This window comes from Vulpes lagopus, chromosome 23 (assembly GCF_018345385.1).
Source record: "Vulpes lagopus strain Blue_001 chromosome 23, ASM1834538v1, whole genome shotgun sequence".
Taxonomy (NCBI): domain Eukaryota; kingdom Metazoa; phylum Chordata; class Mammalia; order Carnivora; family Canidae; genus Vulpes; species Vulpes lagopus.
Window position 1 is genome coordinate 61,470,469 of NC_054846.1, and position 27,460 is coordinate 61,497,928.

At 40.3% G+C, this 27,460-nt stretch overlaps 1 long non-coding RNA gene and 1 pseudogene across 2 annotated transcripts; both read left to right on the top strand.

Moving 5' to 3' along the window:
- The first annotated feature begins 302 nt into the window (after window positions 1-302).
- On the top strand, window positions 303-2,041 carry LOC121481434 (annotated as a pseudogene).
- Window positions 2,042-3,282: 1,241 nt separating this feature from the next.
- LOC121481435 lies at window positions 3,283-26,490 on the top strand. 2 transcript variants are annotated; one of them, XR_005985288.1, is made up of 6 exons: window positions 3,283-3,430; window positions 3,555-3,793; window positions 4,274-4,330; window positions 17,909-17,998; window positions 19,146-19,569; window positions 25,957-26,490. It is a non-coding gene; the product is annotated as an uncharacterized LOC121481435 (long non-coding RNA). The 2 variants fall into 2 exon arrangements; XR_005985289.1 differs by having other exon boundaries at window positions 3,283-3,793.
- The last annotated feature ends 970 nt before the right edge of the window (window positions 26,491-27,460 follow it).

A 27,460-nucleotide genomic window follows, 5' to 3' on the forward strand; every position in this document is an offset into this window, starting at 1 on the left:
CACCTTTTTAGAAGTTAGCTGCTTACTCGATGATATACTAGAGAGACAGGAGGGAATTTTTTGAATCAAGAGATGTTCATCTTTGAGAAAACACTGACCAAGGAGAGAGTCCAAAATTGCAATCTGAATATAAAATTTATTTCTTCAAGACAAAGACAACATAAATGTGAATCAAATGGAAAGAGTCTGCAACATAATTTGTACTTGCTTAGTTATAATAGAAGTTATATTGGAGAAAACTCTTGTGAATATAAGGAATGTGGAAAAGCTTTCAAAAACAAATTTTGTCTCATTAGACATGAAAAGAAGCCTATAAGAAAAAAAAAACCTTTGGCTACACTGAATGTGGGAAAGCCTTCCAAAAGAAGTTTCATCTCATTAGACATGAAAAAAAACATACGAGGAAAAAAAAAACTTTTGAATGCAATGACTGTGGGAAAGCCTTTAACAGTAAGGGACACCTTGTAGCTCATCAAAAAATTCATAGTGGAGAGACCCTTTGTGTGCAACGATTGTGGGAAAGCGTTTATGCATAAAGCACAACTGGTGGTCCACCAGAGACTTCACACTGGAGAGAAACCTTATGAATGCCATCAGTGCGGGAAGTCATTCACTTGGCACTCTTCCTTTACCCAACATGTGAAATCTCATACACTTGAGAACTCATTTGAATGTAAAGAATGTGGGAAAACCTTCAAGTACAGTTCATCCCATTATAAACATTCTAGAATTCATACAGGAGAAAAACCATACAGATGTAGAGAATGTGGCAAAGCCTTTGCAGACTCCTCAGTGCTTGTCATGCATCAGAGGATTCATACAGGTGAGAAACCTCATGGATGTACTAAATGTGGAAAAGCCTTCATCAAGAAGTCACATCTCCTTAAACATTACTCAACTCCTACAGCAGACCAAAACAAATGTAGTGCATGTGGGAAATCTTTTAACTGGACGACACATCTTATTCTCCATCAAAGAAGTCATAAAAACATGGAAGCTGCATGAATGTGGGAAAACTTGCAGTTAATTAGCCTTTTAATGAAGCAGCAAAGAATTCATCATGAGAATTGGATAAATGTGAAAAAGCATGCTCTGAAATTCATATTCTGTGATACTACTACTTTTATTGAGAAGATTACAGAAAATTTTGAGTTGTAAGTTGAAAATTGTACCATATAGTGTAAAACTGAGGAAGTTTGGGTAACCATAGATTTGAAATATATGCTATGCACTTACACAAAATTATATCTGTTATGGTGATGGTTATACGGCATTGTGATTGTACTTAATGCCAATGAATTGTACACTTAAAATGGTTAAAATAGTAAATCTTATTGCAATAAAATATATATATATAAGACCTCAAACTAGGATTATATCTGGTAAAATATCTGCTAAATACCATCATTGTCTCTTCAAACCTAAAATCACCATATGCAGGATTGCCAATTAGTGAAACTTATGGCTTACTGTATAGAATAAAGTTCAGTACTGTAAACTTTATCTCTAACCATTTCATGGCACCTGTGTATAGTTGTGGCTGTTGTTACTGAGCCTTCTGGAGCCTCCTTTTAAATAACAGAAGTCAGAGAGAGTGATGAAGTCTTGTACTGCCTCTGCTCAGCTGAGGACATTGGGTAATATATTTGATGTCTTTGCAGAACACCAAAATGTGTGTGTGTGTGTGTGTGTGTGTGTGTGTGTGTGTGTGTGTGTATTTAATCCTGATTGGACACTGAAGAAAGAAAGCAGCTGTGTTTTGTAATACGTCAAGCACTTAATACAGGAAGAGACGCATTTCTTCAGGTAATCGTGTAAATAAAAGCCATCCTATTTCACTGGCACAGCTACATAAGTGGGAGTGAACCTACTCAGGCAGCACATAACTAGGGTACTTCATTAGAAAAGTTAGGCATCATGATCCTTTGCAGAGATTTCTGGAAGAAAATTATTACTTTTTCATTTTGGAAGTGGATTCAGAAATAGGCTTGTTTGGAAATTTCCAGGTGACTAGCACAGGTGTATCAAGCTATTGAAAACCTTTTCTGCTTCCTTGAGCTGCATAGCAGCTCTTTTTTAATTTGACATTATGTAAATTCTGTTTTCTTTTAAGACACATGAACCAACAGTGATTTAAGTGGAAATTTTATATTTCACTTTAAGTGTTGCTTGATAATGTGAAGGTCTTTAAAACCCTTTCTTCAGTGGTTGTGAGGCTTAGGTCCAGCCTTGAGCTTCAACCTAAGTTCTCTAAATCAGCTCTTCTCTTGCAAACCTAAGTTTTAGTATTAAATGTGTGAACTTGGAATTATTTTTCTTTCATGAGCATTTTTGTAGGGTGATGATGGGTGAAGACTTATGCATGAGAGTGATTTTTCTGAATATCCATCACATCTAAGTTAAGCCTTGACTACATGCTAATTAAACAGGTAGTCACAACTTGGCAAACCACAAAGGTGTGTATGTACCCTAATTATAAACTCAGCCTTCTCAAGTTCAGCTGCCTTATCGCTTATTTCCTTTTAAAGCTGTCATTTTGCTTTACTGAACGTTACTCTTCACCTTCTAGCTCTTTCTCAGCTCCCGTCCTGAGCAGTAATCGCCGCTGAGCATACCCGGGGGGTTGGCAGGGGTCACCCTGGCCTGGGGCTATGCACCGCAGTGGCGTGTGGGAGTGAGGGCCGCACGCTCTGGCCCCTGGCGACCCTAGGTGAGAACGCCTGCTGGGCCAGAGGAGCCGGGGCGAGGTCATTCCAGAAAGGACCCCCGCCCACGGGAAAGCAACCGGCCCCTCCGTGTCTCAGCCCCAACCCCCAAGCAGCCAGACTCCCAAGTGCGAGGCTCGGGCTCGCAGCTCTGTGGTGCAAGCGGCCACATCGGAAGGAGGGAAGCCGTCCGTCCTTCCACAGAGGGTTCCAGGAAGTGAAATTGAAATGTGACCTTCCGGGACGCCTGGGTGGCTCAGCGGTTGGTCGTCTACCTTCAGCCCAGGGCATGATCCTGGAGTCCCGAGATCGAGTCCCGCATCGGGCTCCCTGCATGGAGCCTGCTTCTCCCTCTGCCTGGGTCTCTGCCTCTCTCTGTGTCTCTGTCTCAAATAAACAAAAAAAAAATAAAAAATAAAAATACGTGACCTTCCCGGTCTCCGGCAGGGGTGGCAGGGGAACTCCGACGGGCCACCGGGCAGGGCAGGTGGATCAACCGTCGCGTCGCAGGGCTGTGGGGGTGCCGCGGGGGCTTGTGGGGGTTGCCGCGGGGGCTTGTGGGGGTTGCCGCGGGCTCTTCCTGTGCAGCTGTGCAGTGCTGCGGGGCGGCGGGCGCGGGAGTCCCGGCGACTCCTCGCAGCGCCCCCAGCTGCTTGCGGAGAGACTGGGGCTCACAGGGGCCTCTGGGTCAGCGGAACGACGCGGATCAGAACGCCAGAGTGCGGGTGCGATGGAGGGACCTGAACCCCCACACCGGGGGCCCCGGGAGTGATGCCAGCCTTAGGTGTGGCGGGTGGGAACCTTCAGGTTTCCTAAGGCGCCCATTTCAGCTCTGCTCACCTCCCACAGGGCTTAGTGGCGTCTGCCCCCGAGTGGCTCCCGGGTCCCTTCTCCCCCGGACTCCCTGCGGCCGGCTGCTCCGTCCGGCTCCGAGCCCCACCCTCATCCCCCCGACCCAGATCCGGGTCGCGATTTCGAGTCTCGCCTCGGAGCAGTGTGCTCCCGTGCTCCCCGGGACTCGGGTTTCTCTCTCGAGTGCCTGCTGGGCCGCTCCTGTGTCCAGAGGTCCCTAGCCCGCGTTGCTGCAGGTATGTATCCTGACAGGTGCTTAGCGGACCTTTGCGCCCGGCTGGCTGGCGGGGAGGAGGCAGGAACAGAGATTTGGAGCCCGGGAAAAAGATGCCAGCTGAGAACAAGCCATGCTCTTGATGAATGGGGGCTGCAGCTCCACGGGCAGCTGGAACCCATCTTGAGGGGACACACCTGTGACCTGAGGCCTGCCAAAACGGAGCCAGCACTGGGGTGGAGCCGCTGGGGCTGCGGAGGTTACTTAGCAAGGCTTGGGTCAGGGGACCACTTTCGGAGAACAGGGAGACGCAGTGGAAGTCTTGACTCAGAACAGAGGAAAGACCACTTCAGTGAGATGGTGAACAGGATGCAGTGTGGAGAAAAGAAGGCATCCTCAGGCAGGGGGGTGAGGGAACGGTTCAGACAAGGCAGAAACAATGGCCACAGTCCCTGGGAGTTACCAGGAAGGCTTGGTGTCTCATGGCTCCTTTCTTCTCCAGCTCTGCCTCCTTAACTCTGACCTCGCCCAGGAGGAAGAAGAGGTGACCAATTCCCAGGTAAGATGCAGTCCGGACCAGTCCGGACTCTTGAGGAAAAACTTTAAGTTCCTCTTTCTTCCCTAGAAAAGGAGAAGGAAACATTCATGGAGCACTTGCTGCATGCTAGATACACTCAACATCGACTTTTCTTTTCATTCTCATGATTAAGTGTGAGAGGTGGATATTATTCCCATTTTAGAGATATAGCAACTGCCTCAGTGGGGGGTTAGAGACTGGTTATGTTCACCAAGCTGTTAAGTGGGGAAGTCAGGATTCATCTCCAGGTCCCTTGCTTCTCCTGTTGTCAGTGGACTAGTCTTCTCCTCCATGGCCTGGGCATAAATTGTCCTATTCTGTGAAATGAGGGACTCCAAAGAGAATGCTACCCTCGGGCCTGATGCTCTCCTTTTAAGTTTGTTATCTTCTCTACCTGAACATGTTGCTCCTTCATTTATCCACTGAGTTATGACCGCTTTTTTAAATTTTTATTTATTTATGATAGTCACACAGAGAGAGAGGCAGAGACATAGGCAGAGGGAGAAGCAGGCTCCATGCACTGGGAGCCCGATGTGGGATTCGATCCCGGGTCTCCAGGATCGCGCCCTGGACCAAAGGCAGGCGCTAAACCGCTGCACCACCCAGGGATCCCTGAAGAGAAAGACAAATTGACTTAGATACAGTTCTTCAAAATTTGTGGTTTCTTTGGGGGAGATGAATATACACGTGTGTCAAATAGTGATTACTACTCGTGTATACATTAAGTATAATGAAAGAAGCCATATTTAAGTGTCAGTCTGAGGATGCAAGTCGGTGGTGTATCAGTGCTGGAAAAGTGATTGGGAAAGACTTCCTGTAGGAGGTGAGCTTTTGTTTCTTAAAGAGAAGATTTGAGTATATGAACTTCCATACCTCTTTCGAGTCTTTACTTTTTTTGTTGTTAATTGTTTTATGGCCTAGTAGGTGATCAATATTTACAAGTTTCATGTGTGCTTGAGTAGAATATGTATTCTCTAATGGTTGCTACCAACATCTATGGGTGTCCATTTATTTTTGTTTGCTTGACCCTTCAGTAATTGAGAAAGAAAAAATGTGTGAAATTTCTTTGAGTAGTGGATATGTCAGATTCTCTCTACAAGACTAAGATTTTTAAAAAGATGTAATTCATGGATGTTTTAAGAGGTATATACAAGTTTAAAGTTATAGATTCATGGTGAATTGAAATTTTTATCTCTGTAGTGACCTTTTATTTCACTAGTGATGCTTTTCACCTAGAAATCTACTTTGTTTAATATTAAGATAGCTATTCCAGCTTTATTTTCCTTATTATTTGCTTGGTTTATCTTTTCCCATACTTTTAACTTTTTCATGGCCTTATGCTTTAGGCTTATCCCTTACTAACAATTTAAAGCTGAATTTCCCCCTCAATTTGATCATCTCTGCCTTTTTAACTGGTGGGTTTAGTTTATTTGCATTTAGTGTAGTTACTGGTGTATTTGATCTGTTTATCTTTTTCCTTAAAAAAAAAAATGGGCTCCATATCCATTGTGGAGCCCATTGTGAGGCTTGAACTCACAACCTTGAGATCAAGATCCAAGCTGATTTAGAATCTGACACAACTGACTGACCCACCCAGGTGCCCCTATACTTATACTTTTAATTTTGTCTACTTTTTGTTTTTTTTTCTCTCCATTCTTACCTTTTGTTTTTTGTATACTGTTTTTTAAGGGCTAGTGCTCCCCCCCCCCCCGACTTGTTTTAAATTTAGAACCTATATCTACTCTTTAGGTGGCTGTCCTTGAAATTTTACCATATATTTGCAAATCTAAGTTTAAACAACTTTAAGAATATTGCAAAGACTTTAAAACTCTTTATTAGTGATTGCATCCTGACTTATAAACTGTTATTTTCTGCATTTTAATTCTGTTCTTTTAATAAATTAGGTATTATTAGAATTATTATACAGACAGTATTTGTTTGCATCTACACACCTACTTATCACTTATTTATGTCCCATTCCTTTCTCAGCCTTTGGGATCACTTTTTGTTTTCCTCAAGTGCATTCTTCAGAAGTTCCTTTTTTTTTTTTTTTAAGATTTATTTATTCATTCAGAGAGAGCGAGAGAGAGGCAGAGACACAGGCAGAGGGAGAAGCAGGCCCCATGTAGGAAGCCCGATGCGGGACTCGATCCCGGGTCTCCAGGATCACACCCCAGGCTGCAGGCGGTGCTAACCGCTGCGCCACCGGGGCTGCCCCAGAAGTTCCTTTTTAATGCCTCTTTAGATGTTCAATTTGTTATTTTCCCACAACTGTATGTTATTTCCAGATAATTTCTTTGCTTGATTATCTTATAATGACGTCTTTTTTTCCAAATAATTTGTGTATTGCTGCTCTGGTTCTGTATCTAGTAGTTTAAATATCTATAGTTGTTGGTAGTCTAAATTTGTTTTCTGCTGACTCTCACCTTTGATGACTTTGTTAGCTCACTGTTTGATCTTTTTTTTTTTTTTTTTTTTTATCTTAATATATATGAGTCCTATGGGAAATTTTCCTCCACAGGGCATTTGCTTTTGTTTCTGCCAGTAGCTTAGAGGATACTGCTAGATGATTCCAATTCCTTAGAGTCACTCTAACCTCCCCACCCTGCAGCTGTCACCAGGTTCTGTGTCACATAGCAGTGCTGCTGTTGGCATCTCTCTGTGGGGCAAACCTATGGCCAACTGCCTGCCACTCTGATCTCAGCTCACCCTGTGGTTTTATTTTTCAATTGTGGGGGAAAGAACAGTCCTTTTTCATTGTTTCTAGTTAGGTGAAATTTCTTGTTTTTGTAAAATAATGTTATTGACCTGTAAAACTTACAAATATCTTTACATCTGGGTTAGCATTTTTCTTTTTTAAAACGATTTTATTTATTTATTTATTCATTCATGAGAGACACAGAGAGGCAGAGACATAGGCAGAGAGAGAAGCAGGCTCTACGCAGGAAGCCTAATGTGGGACTCCCATCTCGGGACTCTGGGATCACACTCTGAGCTAAAGGCAGACGCTCAACTGCTGAGCCATCTGGGTGTCCCTGGTTTAGTATTTTTCAACTTTACTAGAAATCCAGGAAATGTTAATTATAATGTAATGAAATGGCATTTTTGCCACCTGTCAAGTGGCAGATAAGTGTTATTTAAAAACACTTTCTGGTAAAACAGACTCTCAAATATTTTTAAAATAAATATTATTTTGGAGACGCCTGGGTAGCTCAATGGTTGAGCTCAGGGCATGATCCCAGGGTCCAGGGATCAAGTCTTTTTTTTTTTTAATTTTTTTAAAATTTATTTATGATAGTCACACAGAGAGAAAGAGAAAGAGAGAGAGGCAGAGACATAGGCAGAGGGAGAAGCAGGCTCCATGCACTGGGAGCCTGACGTGGGATTCGATCCCGGGACTCCAGGATCGCGCCCTGGGCCAAAGGCAGGCACTAAACCGCTGCGCCACCCAGGGATCCCCAGGGATCAAGTCTTGTATCAGGCTCTGCATGGGGAGCCTACTTCTCCCTCTGCCTGTGTCTTTGCCTTTTTCTCCCTCTGTCTCTTAGGAATAAATAAGTAGAATCTTAAAAAAAAAAAAAAAGTCATTTTGCCACAAACATTTCGGAGGGCTTTTGGAAATTTGAAAATATGTGTCAAAAGTCTTTTAAAGTGCCTGTATCTGAAAGAATATCCACTGGAAAAAGGACAGTCTCTTCAATAAATGGTGCTGGGAAAATTGGACAGTCACGTGCAGAAGAATGAAACTAGACCACTCTCTTGCACCATACACAAAGATAAATTCAAAATGGATGAAAGATCTAAATGAGAGACAAGAATCCATCAAAATCCTAGAGGAGAACACAGGCAAAACCCTTTTTGAACTTGGCCGCAGCAACTTCTTGCAAGATACATCTATGAAGGCAAGGGAAACAAAAGCAAAAATGAACTATTGGGACTTAATCAAGATAAAAAGCTTCTGCACTACAAAAGAAACAGTCAACAAGGGCAGCCGGAGTGGCTCAGTGGTTTAGCGCCGCCTTCAGTCCAGGGCCTGATCCTGGAGACCCGGTATCTAGTCCCACGTCAGGCTCCCTGCATGGAGCCTGCTTCTCCCTCTGCCTGTGTCTCTGCCTCTCTCTCTCTCTCTCAATCTCTGTGTGTGTGTGTCTCTCATGCATAAATAAATAAAATCTTAAAAAAAAAAAGAGTCGACAAAACTAAAAGACAACCTACAGAATGGGAGAAGATATTTGCAAATGACATATCAGATAAAGGGCTAGTATCCAAGATCTATAAACAACTTATTAAATTCAACCGCAAAGAAACAAGCAATCCAGTCATGAAATGGGCAAAAGACACGAACAGAAATTTCACAGAGGAAGACATAGACATGGCCAACAAGCACATGAGAAAATGCTCCGCATCACTTGCCATCAGGGAAACATAAATCAAAACCACAATGAGATATCACCTCACACCAGTGAGAATGGGGAAAATTAACAAGACAGAAAACAACAAATGTTGGAGAGGATGCGGAGAAAGGGGAACCCTCTTGCACTGTTGGTGGGATTGTGAACTGGTACAGCCACTCTGGAAAACTGTGTGGAGGTTCCTCGAATAGTTAAAAATAGACCTGCCCTATGACCCAGCAATTGCACTGCTGGGGATTTACCCTAAAGATACAGATGCAGTGAGAGACTGAGACACCTGCACCCCAGTGTTTATAGCAGCAATGTCCACAATAGCCAAACTATGGAAAGAGCCTTGGTGTCCATCGAAAGATGAATGGATAAAGAAGATGTGGTCTGTGTATACAATGGAATATTACTCAGCCATTAGAAACGACAAATACCCACCATTTGCTTCAACGTGGATAGAACTGGAAGGTATTAGGCTGAGTGAAGTAAGTCAATCAGAGAAGGACAAACATTATATGGTTTCATTCATTCAGGGAATTTAAAAAATAGTGAAAGGGATTAAAAGGGAAAGAGAAAATGAGTGGGAAATATCAGAGAGCGTGATAGAACACGAGAGACTCCTAACTCTGGGAAACAAACAAGGGGTGGTAGAAAGGGAGGTAGGCGGGGGCTTGGGGTTACTGGGTGATGGGCACTGAGGGGGACACTTGACGGGATGAGCACTGGGTGTCATACTATATATTGGCAAATCGAACTCCAATAAAAAAATAAACACAAAAAAGTTTTAAAAAAATAATAAAGTGCCTGTATATTTGACCTAGCAATTCTACTCCTAGGAATTGACCCAAAGAGAATTTTAAAAAAGAAAACCATAGCTGGGGGCATCACAATGCCAGATTTCAGGTTGTACTACAAAGCTGTGGTCATCAAGACAGTGTGGTACTGGCACAAAAACAGACACATAGATCAATGGAACAGAAGAGAGAACCCAGAAGTGGACCCTGAACTTTATGGTCAACTAATATTCGATAAAGGAGGAAAAACTATCCATTGGAAGAAAGACAGTCTCTTCAATAAATGGTGCTGGGAAAATTGGACATCCACATGCAGAAGAATGAAACTAGACCACTCTCTTTCACCATACACAAAGATAAACTCAAAATGGATGAAAGATCTAAATGTGAGACAAGATTCCATCAAAATCCTAGAGGAGAACACAGGCAACACCCTTTTTGAACTTGGCCACAGTAACTTCTTGCAAGATACATCCAAAAAGGCAAAAGAAACAAAAGCAAAAATGAACTATTGGGACTTCATCAAGATAAGAAGCTTTTGCACAGCAAAGGATACAGTCAACAAAACTAAAAGACAACCTACAGAATGGGAGAAGATATTTGCAAATGACATATCAGATAAAGGGCTAGTTTCCAAGATCTATAAAGAACTTATTCAACTCAACACCAAAGAAACAAACAATCCAATCATGAAATGGGCAAAAGACATGAAGAGAAATCTCAGAGAGGAAGACATAGACATGGCCAACATGCACATGAGAAAATGCTCTGCGTCACTTGCCATCAGGGAAATACAAATCAAAACCACAATGAGATACCACCTCACACCAGTGAGAATGGGGAAAATTAACAGGGCAGGAAACAACAAATGTTGGAGAGGATGCGGAGAAAAGGGAACCCTCTTACACTGTTGGTGGGAATGTGAACTGGTGCAGCCACTCTGGAAAACTGCGTGGAGGTTCCTCAAAGAGTTAAAAATAGACCTGCCCTACGACCCAGCAATTGCACTGTTGGGGATTTACCCCAAAGATTCAGATGCAATGAAACCCGGGACACCTGCACCCCGATGTTTCTAGCAGCAATGTCCACAATAGCCAAACTGTGGAAGGAGCCTCGGTGTCCATCGAAAGACGAATGGATAAAGAAGATGTGGTTTATGTATACACTGGAATATTACTCAGCCATTAGAAATGACAAATACCCACCATTTGCTTCAACGTGGATGGAACTGGAGGGTATTATGCTGAGTGAAGTAAGTCAATCGGAGAAGGACAAACAGTGTATGTTCTCATTCATTTGGGGAATATAAATAATAGTGAAAGGGAATATAAGGGAAGGGAGAAGAAATGCTGGGAAATATCAGAAAGGGAGACAGAACATAAAGACTCCTAACTCTGGGAAATGAACTAGGGGTGGTGGAAGGGGAGGAGGGCGGGGGGTGGGGGTAAATGGGTGACGGGCACTGAGGGGGACACTTGACGGGATGAGCACTGGGTGTTATTCTGTATGTTGGTAAATTGAACACCAATAAAAAATTAATTTATTAATAAAAAAAGGAATTGACCCAAAGAGAAAAGTTGTAAGTGCATTAAATTTAAATACAATGATATAACTTGCAGTCTTGATATAGTAATGAAAACTGGGAAGCAATTTAAATGTTCAATATAGGGTAGCTCCGGTGGCCCAGCAGTTTAGTGCCGCCTTCGGCCCAGGGCATGATCCTGGAGTCCCAGGATCGAGTCCCACATTAGGCTCCCTGTAGGGAGCCTGCTTCTCCCTCTGCCTGTGTCTCTGCCTTTCTCTCTGTCATGAATAAAGAAATCTTAAAAAAAAATAAAAATAAGAAATGTTCAATATAGGGATATTGGTTTTTTTTAAGATTTTATTTTATTCATGAGAGACACAGAGAGAGGGGCAGAGACAAACGCAGAGGGAGAAGCAGGCTCCCTGTGGGGACTCCATCCCAGGATCCTGAGATCATACCCTGAGCCAAAGGCAGATGCTCAACTGCTGAGCCACCCAGGCGTTCCGGGGAGATTGTTAAATAAATCATAATGTAACCATAAGTTGGACCAGTCTGCAGCTTTTAACAAGGTGTAGAAGAATATTTACTAACAAGGGAAGATGTTCATGATACTGTAATTGAAAAATATTTTTAAGTTGTAAAGAATATTCCCAGCTTAAAAAAAATCCACATATGTATGCCAAAATATAAATAGCAGTTATTTTGAAGGCAATGTGATTATATATCTTATATTTTTCCTGTAGTTTTTTCTTATTTTCTATAGCACTTCTGTTGTCAGAAAAAAGTAGCAAATGAAATATGATTCCCTTTTGAGGGGAATTTAATAATTTAAAGTGTTTATGCTAGAAATATAAGCAAGCACTCCATCAAACTAGTGGGCTAGATCAGGGTTTTTAATTTTATATATATCTATATATCTATATATATAGAATACCTATCTATCATCTATCTATATATATATATAGAATATGTAGCATTAAAAAATATCGCCAACCAAGTGCTGGTACAATGATATTCCATAGGCATTCTAGATGCAAGGAATAGGAAGAAGAATCATGGGATGCTTGGGTGGTTCAGTTGGTTAAATGTCTGACTCTTGATCTCAGCCCAGGTCTTGATCCAGGGCTGTGAGTTCAAGGCCCACATTGGGCTCCATGCTGGGCCTGGAGCCTACTTAAAAAAGAAGAGGGAGAGGGATCCCTGGGTGGCGCAGCGGTTTGGCGCCTGCCTTTGGCCCAGGGCGCGATCTTGGAGACCCGGGATCGAATCCCACATCAGGCTCCCGGTGCATGGAGCCTGCTTCTCCCTCTGCCTGTGTCTCTGCCTCTCTCTCTCTCTCTCTGTGACTATCATAAATAAATAAAAATTAAAAAAAAAAAAAAAAAAAAGAAGAGGGAGAAAAAACAGAGGTTATATTCTTTTTTTTTCTTTCAGAGGTTATATTCTTTACAAATGCCCAGTTAGGTCAGAGGCTTAGTATATATATTTATATCAGCAGCTAATTTATGTATGCCTGTACTACTCACTGTGTAGGATCATTATAAATATGAGACATTTTAACTTTGCCAGTAATTTTTCCACATAATCTCTAGTGGTACAGCCATATATAGACTTGATGTTGCTTTTTTTTAATAGCTGAAATAAAACCTAGGGTTGGGCATTAACACTGCAGTTTTAGGCATTTATAATAACACACCTCTATTATATTTAGGAGTAAATTTTAGAAAATAACAATGTAACTGATGTGATTATTCATTATTGACTAAGAACAAATCCAATTTTATTTGTTTTTTTTAAGTTTTTTTTTTAATTTTTTAATTTATTTATGATAGTCACACACACACAGAGAGAGAGAGGCAGAGACATAGGCAGAGGGAGAAGCAGGCTCCATGCACTGGGAGCCCGACGTGGGATTCGATCCCGGGTCTCCAGGATCGCGACCTGGGCCAAAGGCAGGCGCTAAACCACTGCACCACCCAGGGATCCCTATTTTTGTAAACTTGTAAATTTGTAAAACTTTTTTTAAAAAAGATTTTATTTACTTATTTATTCATGAGAGACACAGAGAGAGAGAGGGGGGCAGAGACACAGGCAGAGGGAGAAGCAAGCTCCATGCAGGGAGCCAAACGTGGGACTCGATCCCAGGACTCAAGGATCACGCCCTGGGCCAAAGGCAGGGCACTAAACAGCTGAGCCACCCAGGGATCCCAAAACAAACTCTTTAACAAATATTGTCAATCTCCCAATATTCAAGACCAAGTCAAAATATTAGCAATATTTCTATATTCAAGACCAACTTGAGTATTTTCATTTTTACAGCCATTTCCCAAAAGCTTCTCATAATTAAGAATTGAAAATGAGTGCTACAATATGAACATGTCTAATTATTGGGAATTTATTTTGATCAGCTTTGTTTCTGAAGTTGCTGTTATCTCTGGATTCAGAATTTTGCATTAATTCACTGCATTATAACAAATGCTTTATATAGGAAATAAGTTTGTGATGATTGAGAAACAGAATTAAAATAGGGTCTAGAGGGCAGCCCGGGTGGCTCAGCGGTTTAGCACCACATTCAGCGCAGGGCGTGATCTTGGAGACCCAAGATCTTGGAGTCCTGTGTCAGGCTCCCTGCATGGAGCCTGCTTCTCCCTCTGCCTGTGTGTCTGACTGTCTGTCTTTCTCTCTCATAAATAAATAAAAAATCTTTTAAAAAAGATAGGGTCTAGATATCCAGAACATTTGTCTTTTTTTCTTTTTTCAGAACATTTGTCTTAAGTGTGTCTTTGTTAACCTTAAAACTGCCACTTATTTTGCTATAAAAAATGGCAACAGCACAGAATTGCAACTAGGGACAAGCAAACTAAGGCAAAGTCATAGGCAAGTGTGGAGAACACAGGAGAGGAATGCTCTTTTATAAAGGAAAAGGATGGGAAAAGTTGGGAAGGCTCTTATAAACAAAAAATCCATTGGAGTAAACTGGGAGTTCACAGTGTAGTGCCTTTTCATTGGCTGAGTTGTGACAGTCTCTCATTGGCTGGGCTATTGTCAGGGCAGGAGGAAACCTTTCTTGCTCCTACTGGGATAATAAAGTAGTAGCTAGAGTAGTGTGGACTTGCAAGGTACAGGTGCTTCTCTTCCTGTTGGGTCTGCAGTTGACCCAGTGGTAGGTGTGAGAGCTCCCCCTGCCAGCCTCCTGACTCCACTCTAAACAAAGTTTCCTTTGATTAATTTTCAGTCTTAAGTCACATATTCCTAGAAAATAAGAGTTACAGTTGTTATACAATAAGCATTGATGTTGATGCTTGAATTTCAAGACTGAAATATCATTAGTGAATTATTTTAAGGCTTTACAAAAGACACTGAATTTCATTCCTAGTCTTCCCACAGTACAACTTATTCTTTCTTAGAATCATAATAAATATAGATAGCTACACTAAAAGACCTATCACATCCCTGTTCACATTAATGTTTTATAGTGCAATAATTGAGAAGAAAACCACTAGCTTTTCAGTAATCCCATAAAATGATTCTCAGTTCATAGCACATGTGCCTGCCTTATTGCCCAAACTACCAGTTCTTACCAAGTGCATTTTAGGACCTAGTCACTCATGGGGCACCTGGGTGGCTCAGTCAAGTGACTCAGTTAAGTGACTGCGTTTAGCTCAGGTCATGATCCTGGTGTCCTGAGATGGAGCCCTGCCTCCGGCTCCTGGCTCAGTGGGGAGCCTGCTTCTGCTTGTCCCTCTGCCCTGCCCATTCCCCTCACCCCCCACTCATGTTTGCTTACTCTCATATGCTCTCTGTCTCTCTCAAATAAAAAAATCTTGTAGCACCTGGCTGTCTCAGTCAGTTAAGCATCCAACTCTTGATCACAGCTGGTCTTGATCTCAGAGTCCTGAGTTCAAGCCTGGCATTGGGCTCCATGCTGGGCACAGAGCCTACTTAAAAAAAAAAAAAAAGACCTAGCCACTCTATTTGGGTATGAATATAGCTATGTTTACACTTGGTAGTTAGTCTGTAAGATAGTTCAAGAATCTACAAGTTTGCTTGAAAACAGGATTGATAGCTTCCTAATCAAATGAAAACTTTACATTTTGTGAAAATGGGGGTCAAAAGGTTTTTAATGTGATTAGAAGGGTTCTGATCTCCTAAGTAAATAAATGGTTATTGTTTTTAAAAAATCATTGCATATTGATATGTTATTCTCAATTTATATTTTCTGTTTATTTCACTGTTGTATCCCAAGTACTTTAGGCCACTGTCCTTTAAAAGTGTTTTAAAATTAGGCATTTCTTTTTTTTAAATTGAAGTATAGTTGACTAGTTGACACAGAAGTTTATTAAATGTTTTGCCATCCTGTGAGATGATCACATAGATATTTCTCTTTCATTTATTATGATTATGGAAGAGATTTCTAATGCCAGTTGTTCGCAAAACCAAAATCCTCTTTAGCTAAAAGGAACTTATTGAAGGATGTTTGGTAGCTCACAGAATCTCCTCAGAGGCCAGAAAGACAGGCCTAGAAGCTACACAACTTGGAACATTGCCCAGATCACACAGCTGGACCATCCCAGTGGAGAAACCACTACTGCTGTGCAGGCACTCAATTTGCACTGCTGACCCAGGGCTGAAGACACCATCCCTAGAACATTTGTTTCTAGTGCTTCTAAAACTGGATGCCTCTGCTGCCATTTCCAACTCTTCACTTCTAAATTAAAGACTTGTGCAAGTACATCTGGCTGGCTAACCAAGCTATAAGGGACTCTGGCAAGTGAGTTTCTGGCTTTTGTCTTGAGGACTCACAAATTCATAATGTGACGAATTCCGTAGACATAGGGGGTCTAAAGTTGCTGGGTTGCCAAAAGAATGATAGATCAAGGAATCCTTAGATTTGTTTAATAATAAAAGTATCTGTGAGCCTAATTCAACATCCGTGAACTTAATGTTGAATTATAACTTTGAAATGAAATGGAACCTGGCTGTGTAAATGAGTATTTGCAGAATATGAACATCTGCAAGTATGTATCTAAAACACATAACACTATGGGTCTGTGTATAGTTGTGGGGATTGAAGGAAAGGGGAGTAGTTAAGACTGAAACACAAGTTTGAGGCAGCTAGGTGATGGTGATACTCTTTACTGAGATAAGTTACAAAGGCGATAGAGATGTATACATGTGTGTTTGTGGAGGAAGAGTTAGAAGACACATTGAAGTGCCTGTGGGACATCCAATTAAAGAAGTCTAGAAGGAAGTTAGATATCAAAGTCTGAGACAGATCCAGGTTAACAAATTTATGAGTTGTCACCATGTATTTGGTTATTAAAGTCATGGGATTGATGGAGATAATCTGATATGTGACAAGAGAAGAAAAAGAAGGTAACTAGAGAAGACTGAGGAACACAGATATTTAAGGACAAGTCACAAAAAGAGGGGCCTGAGTAGAAGTTATGTTGAAGGAATGCAAGATGGTATAGACTGATGAGGAGGTAGAGGTGGGATGGTAGCTCAGAATAGTGGTGACAGAGACAAGAGAGATCCTTAGGAAGATTTAGTGATGGAGCAGGAGTGAGAGATGACATGGAGGAAGTAGGTGATGATGCCTATTTTGTTGACTCGAACATCCAAGTGATTGGAGGTGTGGTTTCCTGAGTTAGGGAACATTGGGAGAGAAGCAGCTTTGGAAGTGAGATAAAGTCAGAATTGAGCAGGTTGATTTAGATGGCTTAGGGATGTCCAAGTGGATTTTTATTTCATTTGGAAAATATTTGTCAGTTATTTCGTACTGGATATTCATCCAGTAGATAATGGGGTCTGGAACTCTAGGTCTGGGTAGAGGTCTTGGCTGCCAAAGCTCATTAAGAGTTGCCAGCATTTGAATGGCATTGGAAGCTATCAGCATCGATGAGATCATGTAGAGTAAGAAGAGAATCTGGGATCCAATCCAGAGAACCCCAACATTGATGAGTAGAGAAAGAGCTTGAGAGTGATCAGAGAGGTAGGAAAAAAAACCCAGGTTACTATGATATCCCGACTCTAGGAGGAGAGAGTTTTGAGGGAAACTATGTCATCAGCAGGGCCAAATAATACCAAGAACTCAAGCATAAGTTAATGAGGATGAATTTCTAGAATTAAGAGGGTTAGATAAAAGGATGTTTGATAAAATACTGCCAAATTGTTCTTCAAAGAAGTTTTTACCAATTTATACTCTTTCCATCAGTATAGGAGGGTCCTGTTTCCTCACACTCTCACTAATAATAGGTATTACAAGTCTTAATCTTTACACAATGGATGGGGAAAATTGTATCTTGTTATCCAAATGTCCATTTCTTTGATAATTTGTGAGGCATTTATTTTTCTTTTAGGAATTACTCATTCAAATCATTTTTCACTGGTCCACTATTAAAAAGATTTTATTTACTTGCTTACTTATAGCAAGGGGAGGGGCAGAGGGAGAGAGAATCTCAACCAGACTCAGCACTGAGTGCAGAGCCTGATACAGGGCTCAGTCCCAGACCCTGAGATCGTGACCTGGGCCTATATCAAGGGTCTGATGCCCAACTGACTGAGTCACCCAGGCACTCCTCACTTGTCCATTTTTAACTGGGATATTTTATCTTCTAATTGGTATTAAGAGCTCCTTGTATTACTAGGGCAGTGAGCCTCTGCCTAAGATATTATGTATCTTTTAAAAAGTTGTCTTTTAATGACTCTTACAGCTTGGGGCAGAACTCTGAAGTCTCCTCTCTTCTGTCTACCTTTGTCAGTGTTCCCAAGTTTACCCTTTGTACCACAAACATTGGTGTAGATGCTTAAGAGGAATTACTGTTCATTGGTGTTTTAGGAACCTGTTACATTCAAGGATGTGGCCATGGACTTCACCGAGGAGGAGTGGGGGCAACTAGACCCTGCACAAAGGGCCCTGTACAGAGAGGTGATGCTGAAGATCTATGGCAATCTGGTCTTAGTCTGATACATTCATTTAGTAATTCTCTTATAATTTAACCTGGTTTTTTCCTTCCCTTCTGAAAACATTTAGAACTTTGTTCTTGTTTCTGTTTCTCCTTGCAATTTTGAAATTTTACCAGAATATGTCTAGGTATGTGATTTTTTTTCAGAAATTATATTTGCCGGTCACTGAGCCTGTTCATCTCTGAATCCTTCAGTTCATAGAAGTTTTCCTTTGATTTCATGAGATTTTACTGAGTGAAAAGGAGGAAAAGCTTTTATGTTTTCATTATTCATTTCTACTTTTTCATGTTTCATGCTTCATGTTTTCCCTTTTCATGAGTTTTTATTTTGATTAATTTGGTCATCTTGCTTTTTTGAGAGTATCTCCCTTTTGCCTATGTATGCGAATCATCAGCTGACATTTAGAATTCTTGACTGTAGAGTCTTTTTCTCTCACGATGCTGAAGACATTGTACCATTGTCTTTTGACAATCTTATTCCCCTTTCAAGGAAGTAATTTGTTTTATTTTAATGTTTTATGTGCTTTTGCTTTCTTGATCCTTGAAATTTAGAAATTTCAGCTAGATATGTGTATGTTAGTCTTTTTTTCAACACTCCTGCATGGTACTGGGGAGATACTTTCAATCTAAAGAGTCTATTTCTTTCAGATTAAGTACATTTTCATTAATTCTTCTGTTTGCTCTTTTTGTATCTCTCTTTTTAAGATTTTATTTATTTGACAGAGAGAGGGAGGGAGGGAGAAGCAGGCTCTCTACTGAGCAGGGAGCCTGATATGGGACTCAATCCCAGGACCTTGGGATCATGACCCGAGCTGAAGGCAGGTGTTTAACCAACTGAGCCATGTAGGCATCCCTGTATCTCTCATACATATATAAGGTCTAGATCTGTCCTTCTCAACTTAATATTTTTCTCATAATTTCACTTTTTTAATCCTTTCCCTCTGAATCCTGGTAGAATTCTTCAGATTGGTCTTTTAATTGTCTACTATCGTTTTCCTCATTCTCTAGTCTGAACCTATTGCTTGTAGCCTTGATTGATATTTTTGATAATCCTATTTTTCATCATTGCAAACATTTTCTTGTTCTCAAAGCATCCCCTTTTCCACACAGGGAAGAAACTTTATGACTGTGCTGAGTGTGGGAAGAGCTTCAGTCTGAGCACAAATCTTTGCTATCAGAGAATTCATACTGGGGAGAAATCTTTCATATGTGATACATGTGGCAGAGGCTTCAGTTATAACACAAATCTTCACGTTCATCGAAGAGTTCACACAGGAGAGAAGCCTTTTACGTGTGAGGAGTGTGGCAAGGGCTTCGATCAGAGCTCCAATCTTTGCATCCATCAGAGAGTCCACATTGGAGAGAAACTCCACAAGCATGAAAAGTGTGGTAAGGGCTTCAGTTAAAACATAGATCTCCTAGCACATCAGAGAGTCCACGTAAGAGAAACTGTTTAATTGTGAAACTCTGAAAACAGGGACTTAAATGCTCATCTGAAAGTCCACACAGGAGAGAAACTCTACAAGCATGTGTGGTAAGTGCTTCTTCAGTCAGAGCGTAGATCTCCAAGTTTATCAAAGAATTCATACAGAGACACCATTCAAAGTGATAGACATGGTAAGGGGTTCAGGTACAGTGTGAATCATCATGTTCACAAAAGAGACCATAGGGTCTCAGAAACGTAGAATCTTATGTTTGTGAGAAATGAGCTCAAGTCTTCACATTCATCAGATACCATGTGAGAGGAATACTCTACACATTTGGAACATGGGGTCAGGATTTCTGCCAGAGTGCATCTCTCTCCCTTTACCAGAGAGTCTTTTTCTAACAATTATGTGAACTCCATGAGAGTCCAGCTATGCATACTTTGTTCTCCATTTTGTCCCTAGCTCCTGGCACACTGCCTGGCACAAGTAGCCATTCACTAAATATTTGTTGAATGCAACTCCATATGGGAGAAAACCCCCTTTAAGTGTGATGTGTGGTAAAAGACTTCAAAGTCCACACATTGAAACCTTTTTTTTTTTTTTTAAGATTCATTTATTTATTTATGATAGACATAGAGAGGGATCCCTGGGTGGCGCAGCGGTTTGGCGCCTGCCTTTGGCCCGGGGCGCGATCCTGGAGACCCGGGATCGAATCCCACGTTGGGCTCCCGGTACATGGAGCCTGCTTCTCCCTCTGCCTGTGTCTCTGCCTCTCTCTCTCTGTGACTATCATAAATAAATAAAAAATTTAAAAAAAATTAAAAAAAAAAAGATAGACATAGAGAGAGAGAGGCAGAGACACAGGAGGAGGGAGAAGCAGGCTCCATGCTGGGAGCCTGACGTGGGACTTGATCCCGGGGCTCCAGTATCGCGCCCTGGGCTGAAGGCAGGCACCAAACCGCTGAGCCACCCAGGGATCCCCTGAAACCTTTTTATTCATTTTTTTAAAGATTTATTTATTTTTTTAAAGATAGATAGATTGATTGATTGATTTATGATAGACATAGAGAAAGAGAGGGGCAGAGACACAGGAGGAGGGAGAAGCAGGCTCCATGCCGGGAGCCTGACGTGGGTCTCGATCCCGGGACTCCAGGATCACGTCACGGGCCAAAGGCAGGCGCCAAACCGCTGAGCCACCGAGGGATCCCCCTCTGAAACCTTTTTAAAATATACTGTAAAGATTTCAGTCAGATCACAGATTTCATCATTAGTTAATCCCTGTAAGAGAGAAGTCCTATTAACCTGATGAATATACTAATGGACTTGAGATAAATATTCAGGTTATTAAATCAGTGTAGTAAATTTAAAAATACATACCTTCAAAATAAGAATTTTCACCCCTGAACTATCAATTATAAAAATACATGTTTTAACATGTGTGTTTTTACAAAAGTATCTATTGTATTAGGAAAAAATCCTGTGAAATGAAATTATGTGTCAGGCTCTGGACTCACCATCTCCACAGAAGGTTGATTCCATCTCAAAGATGCTTATGTTAGACATGACCAATGAGTTACCCAGCACCAGTGACAAACAAGGTCTTCCTCCTGGGAAAGACACCTCTTACCTGACAAAGGCTCTTCTAGGCTGAAAGCCTCCTGATCTTAATTGAGCATCTCATGATCCATCATGTCTCTAGGCTGCTGGATGCCTTGCACCATGGGTTTAGAGATCTCCAGGTATGGCATCTTCAGGGTAGATGTCTGTAAAAGAGACAGCTAAAGGAAGGGCTTGGGTTAGGGTTTCTGGAAGGGAGTTAGAGGAGAGGAAAGCAAGTCTGAAAGGGGATGGTTAGAGGGAAAAGGAAAAGAACAGTGCTTAGGAGGGAGGTTGTGGGATGGTTGAGGTGGAAAGCTTGGAGGCTTCTCCCAAAGTCTCTAGCAAGTGTAGTGACTTCCAGTACAGAGCTTTCCCTGGGACTCTGAGCTGAGCAGAGAGTGGTCTACAGTGGGTATATCCAGACCCCATCTGCATTAGGGCCCATTGGGACCAGAGGTAGAAGAGCTATGTGAGGGGCCTTGGAAGGCAACGCCATGCCCCATCATTTCCCCAGGTGGCCTAAGTCAGGTGGGACCATTATCCCCCAGTGGGAGGAAGGACCATATAGGAAGGCAGTAGTAATAAGGCTGAGTCTCTTCAGGACGCAAAAATTAATCAGAGCCTGGGGGCCTGGGAAAGGGAAGAAGACCTGGGCCAGTGGAGGTTAGGAAGATGTCAAGTTTCATAACTAAATATGGGTAAGGAAGAAAGACGGTTTGTCTGAATCCTTCATCTAGGACCAGTATGTTCTCTGTGCCCCTCAAGGAGCTATTTCAAGGGAAAGGATATCTACAATTAGAAAGGCTTTGGAGCTCTAGGAGGACTGTCAACAAGCTGTCCAGAGACCACTGGCTCACATTGGGAGAGGCGGTTAGTATGCCTGAGGGTTTTAATGGCAACTGGCATGAGAGGACTCAAATAGCATTGAATGAAGGTATTAATAAAATTCTAACAAGTCACATTTTATACAAGTTTTTCCTTCTTCCTCTCTCTTTTTTTCTGTTTTTAGATTTAAATATTTTAACTATAAAATATATCAGGCATACAAAAAAAGTTCAGAAAATATAATGACTATAATAGCATGTTAAAATTTTTTACATATTAGGGGCAGCCCGGGTGGCTCAGTGCTTTAGCGCCGCCTTCAGCCCAGGGTGTGATCCTGGAGACCTGGGATCAAGCCCCACGTCAGGCTCCCTGTATGGAACCTGCTTATCCTTCTGCCTCTCTCTCTGTCTCTCATGACTAAATAAAATCTTAAATTTTTTTTTACATATTAGCATCAAGTCTTTTTTTGGTAAAAAAAAAAACAGATTTAACTAAAGTTTCTGCTATGTTACTCTGCTCAGAGGTAACAATTATGCTTAAGTTATTGTGTATTCTGTGTATGTTTTTGGGGTTTTTTGTGACCTGTATATCCATGAGGTCTTAAATTTTTACATAGATAATATTTTTGCAATTTGCTTTATACCTCACACATTACATTTTTGAGATTTTTTAATGCTGATATTTTAGAACTAATTAAGGGATGTCAGTTTCTGTCATCTCAGCTTTCAAACAGATAATCTTTTCAATAGATAATTTGTATACCCCTGGGCCAATAACACATTTTCAAGTGCTATAGCTTTATAGAAGTTGTCCTGGCTATTTTTTTTAAATTTTTTTTTTATGATAGTCATACAGAGAGAGAGAGAGAGAGAGGCAGAGACACAGGCAGAGGGAGAAGCAGGCTCCATGCACCGGGAGCCTGACGTGGGACTCGATCCCGGGTCTCCAGGATCACGCCCTGGGCCAAAGGCAGGCGCCAAACCGCTGCGCCACCCAGGGATCCCGTGTCCTGGCTATTTTAAGCACTTTCTATAACTTATATGAAAGAATAATCAACTTGTCTAAAGTCCTTGAAAAATTTGTTGGATTGCAGTTTTGGGGGTTTTCTTTCTTTTTCTTTCTTTCCTTCCATTGGATTATGTTTTCTTCTCTATTTTCCTCTACAGGATCAATAAATTTTATATTTTTGTTTTGATATTTATTAACATTGATAACATTGTAATAAAGTCTGCATTATGTCCCTCCTTAACAATAGAGAGTAGAACAGTAACTGTGCTTCTCCTTTTCCCAGGTTGTATGGTTGTATAGGATTTTAACTTCATGTTTTTAACATGTTCCCAGATTTGTCATTATTTTGTTGTAAATAGACAATGCAAGTTTGAATTAACCTGCATATTTGCCAATTTCTCACCACTAGTTCTTGTATTTCCTCTTTTCCTTGTGAATTCCATTCCTCAGCTTCCCAGAACAGAGGCAGTTTGTGCAGTGGTCAAAGCCTGGGTTTGATATGTGGGTCTGTTGTTGATCTCTAGCTCTGTGGCCTTGAGCAGATTACTGAATTTCTTTGTGCCTCACTTTCTGTATCTGTAAAGTAGGGATGATAACAGTATCTACTTCATAGGGTTGTTACAGGGATCAGATGAATTAATATTTGTAGAATGGTTAAAATAGTGAATGTCATGTAGCAAGCCTTATAAAAGAGTTCCGTATATAAATAATCTCTAATTTTTCATCAAGTGTGTCTGTGAATAGTAAGTTATTTATTTCTCCCTTATTCTTGAATTATAGCACATAGCTAGGTATAGAATTCTAAATTGACATTTATTTTTATTCAGCATTTCTGAGCCTCTGATGCTACTTTTTATTTATTATTATTTTTTAAGATTTTATTTATTTATTCATGAGAGTCATGGAGAGAGAGAGGCAGAGACACAGGCAGAGGGAGAAACAGGTTCCATGCAGGGAGCCTGATGTGGGGCTCGATCCCAGGTCTTCAGGATCATGCCCTATGCTGAAGGCAGTGCTAAACCACTGAGCCGCCGGGGCTGCCCTGATGCTACTTATTAAAGTCTAGTTAGCCACTTTATTGTTCCCTTTGAGACAAGTGTGTATTTTCTCTCTGGTTGATGTTCAGATTATCTCTATATTTAAAGAGGTTAGGCAAAATCCTGAAAAGTTGGAAAATGTGCTATTTTATGAAATATATCTAGGTGTGGGTTTACTCATTTTTTCTAATCAGAACATATTATGCTCCTACATGCTATTTTCTATTAAATTTTTAAAAAGATTTTATTTATTTATTCATGAGAGACACACAGAGAGAGAGAGGCAGAGACAGGCAAAGGGAGAAGCAGGCTCCACGTAGGGAGCCCAGTGCCAGGGCCTGGGATCACGCCCTGAGCCAAAGGCAGATGCTCAACTGCTGAGCCACCCAGGCATCCCTCTATTAATTTTTCTTTATTAGATTTGTCATTTTTGTAGCTTCTTGAATTACATGTTTAGAACTTATTTTTAGCCTTTCCTTATTTTCTAATATTTTTTGTATTTTAGTGAATTAAATTTCCTGTGAATACTTTGGCAGCGTCCTTTCCAGAACACAATATGGCAATCTCTATCAAGGGCCTTTAAAATGTTCATACCATGTGACTCAAATTTCAGATCTAAGAATCTATATTAAGGACATAATCAGTTGAATTATATATAAAAGGTATACATTACCATGTTATTTGTACTATTTTTTAAAAGGAAAAGATTACTATATAAAGATTTTTTTCAAAGTCATCAATGCATTTATATATATTCAGCAATAAAACTGTTTGGGGTCATTTTTAATGACTTAGAAAAAAAGCACACAATATAGCAGATGTAAAGACAAAAATAGAGGAGCAGCCCAGGTGGCTCAGCGGTTTAGCGCCACCTTCAGCCCAGGGTGTAATCCTGGAGACCTGGGATCAAGTCCCACATTGGGCTCCCTGCATGGGGCCTGCTTCTCCCTCTGCCTGTGTCTTGGCCTCTCTGTCTCTCATGAATAAATAAATAAAATCTTTTTTTTTTTTTTTTTGATGATAGTCACAGAGAGAGAGAGAGAGAGAGAGGCAGAGACATAGGCAGAGGGAGAAGCAGGCTCCATGCACTGGGAGCCCGATGTGGGATTCGATCCTGGGTCTCCAGGATCGCGCCCTGGGCCAAAGGCAGGCGCCAAACCGCTGCGCCACCCAGGGATCCCAATAAATAAAAACTTTTTAAAAAAGACACAAATGGAGGAAAAAACTTGAAAAAATAAACTAATATATTAACAGTATAAATGGATGCTATTTATTTTCTATTTCATGCTTCCCAGTCCCTACTGAAAGTAGTATTGATTCTTCTAATTACAAAATGATATATGTCCTTTGTAAAATACTACAATATGAAGCAGAAGGAAGTGTAACTGGTTCATTGTGGAGTGTCAACTCAGTGGGGTATGGGTATATATGATCATGAAATGTTTTTTTTTTTCCCCAGTCACTGCCTTCATCCATATTCTGTTGAATTCCTCTGATTAATTAAAGTAATGAATGAATAATGAGTGGGAAAGAGAGGCCCTGAGGGAGGGAGGACTTAGGAAAGAGGAAGACCTTCTCCCTCACCAGTTCCCTGAAGAGTACAAACTTGGTAAAAGATTACAAACTGGTGAAAATGTTTGCCACCCATATCACAAAGAGATCCACCTCTCTTTATGAAAAGCTCTTAGAAATCATCAAAGCATGCACACACACACACATACACAAAATGTGAAGAGACTGTTCAGAGATAATATAAATGGCCCTCAAATGTATGGAGAGGTGTCAAACTTTTCTCAAGAGAAATGCAAATCAAAACCATGCTGAGATAACATTTCTCACTTAACAGATGAGCAAAAAATTGAAAAGTTAAATTCATTCTTAATAAGGCTGTAGAGAAGCAGGCATTCTCATAAACTGCTGTGGGGATTACAAAATAGAAGTCCTATGGAAAGGAATTTGACAGTATCTACCAAAACTATAGATACATTTACCTTTTGATCCAAATATCCCATTTCTGTCCCACAGATACACCTGCATGTGTGCCTTGAAAATATTTGGCATTGTTTCCAGGGAGTAAAAAATGGAAAATAACACGTATGTCCATCAGTAGAGGACTGGTTTAATAGACTATACATCTACAGTGGAAGAATGTGCAGCTGTAATGAAAAAAATTCTTATTGAAATGGAAATATCTCCAAGATATATTAAATAAATGCAAGGTAGAGAACAATGTGTATATATGCATGTATATATAAATATATAAAAATATATTGTATAAGATATAAAATACATTTTATTAAGAATGAGAATATATATTTGCTTATATTTGCATAATGAATGTCACACTGGAAGGATAAACAAGGGACTAATGAAATGGTTGGGGAGCAGGGCTCAAATTGAGAGTTTTCTGTACTTTGTTTTTTGTATTTTTTAAATAGTTTTTATTTGAACATGCTACTTTTAAAACAATGCTGAGTGAGAGCCAATAGCTTTTAGCATTTATTGACATATTGGCTTCCCTATTGTTATTTTTTTTTCCTATTGTTATTTTTAATAAAATATTTTATGCAGAATTTTTGTTTCTATGGGTTTGCCTGAGTTTTTATTTTAATTAGGATTTTTATTATGGTTTTACAGTCTCAAAAATGGGTTGATTCATTTAAGTAACCTAGAAAAAAAGCAAAATATACTCAAAAGCAAGCAGAAAAAATTAAAGGGCAGAAATCAGTGAAATTGAAAACAGAAAAATATATGCAACTGATTAACTCTACATCTGAAACTAATGATGTACAATATGTTGGCTAGTAGAATTTAAATTTAAAAGAAATGAAACCAAAAGTTGATTTAAAAAAAACGTTGATAAATGTCTAGCCAGACTGACCAAGAAAAAAATAAGACAAATTATTGACAAAGAATGAAAGACTATTCTCCCTACAAACATTAAAAGAGTAAGGAAATACTCTGAACAACTCTACACAAACCTGCAATAAATTATATGAAATGGACCAATTCCTTGAAAGACACATTACCAAAACTCATTCAAGAGAAATAAAGTGAACTATACACCTATTAAAGAAATCTAATTCATGGATTCAAAAAAAGAAAAATCCCAGTCCAGATGATTTCACTAGTGATTTCTATCAAATGTACAAGGAATAATTGGTTCTTCAAAATCTCTTCTAGAAGATAAAGAGGCAATTCCTAACTCATTTTATAAAGCTAAGAGTATCTTCATATCAAAACTAGACAAATACAAGAAAACAGACCAATATCTCTTATTAATATAAATGCAAAAATTCTTCAATGTTAGAAAATCAAATTTGATATGTAAAAAGAGAACACAAAACAAAGAGTATTTATCCCAGGAATACAAGAGTGGGTCTACACTTGAAAATCATTGTAATTCTCCACATCAACAGACTTAAAAACAAAAAACCCACGTGATTATATCCATAGGTGCAGGAAAAGCACTTGACAAAATGTAACATCATTCATAATAAAAATTCAGCAGACTAAGAATAGAAGGGAA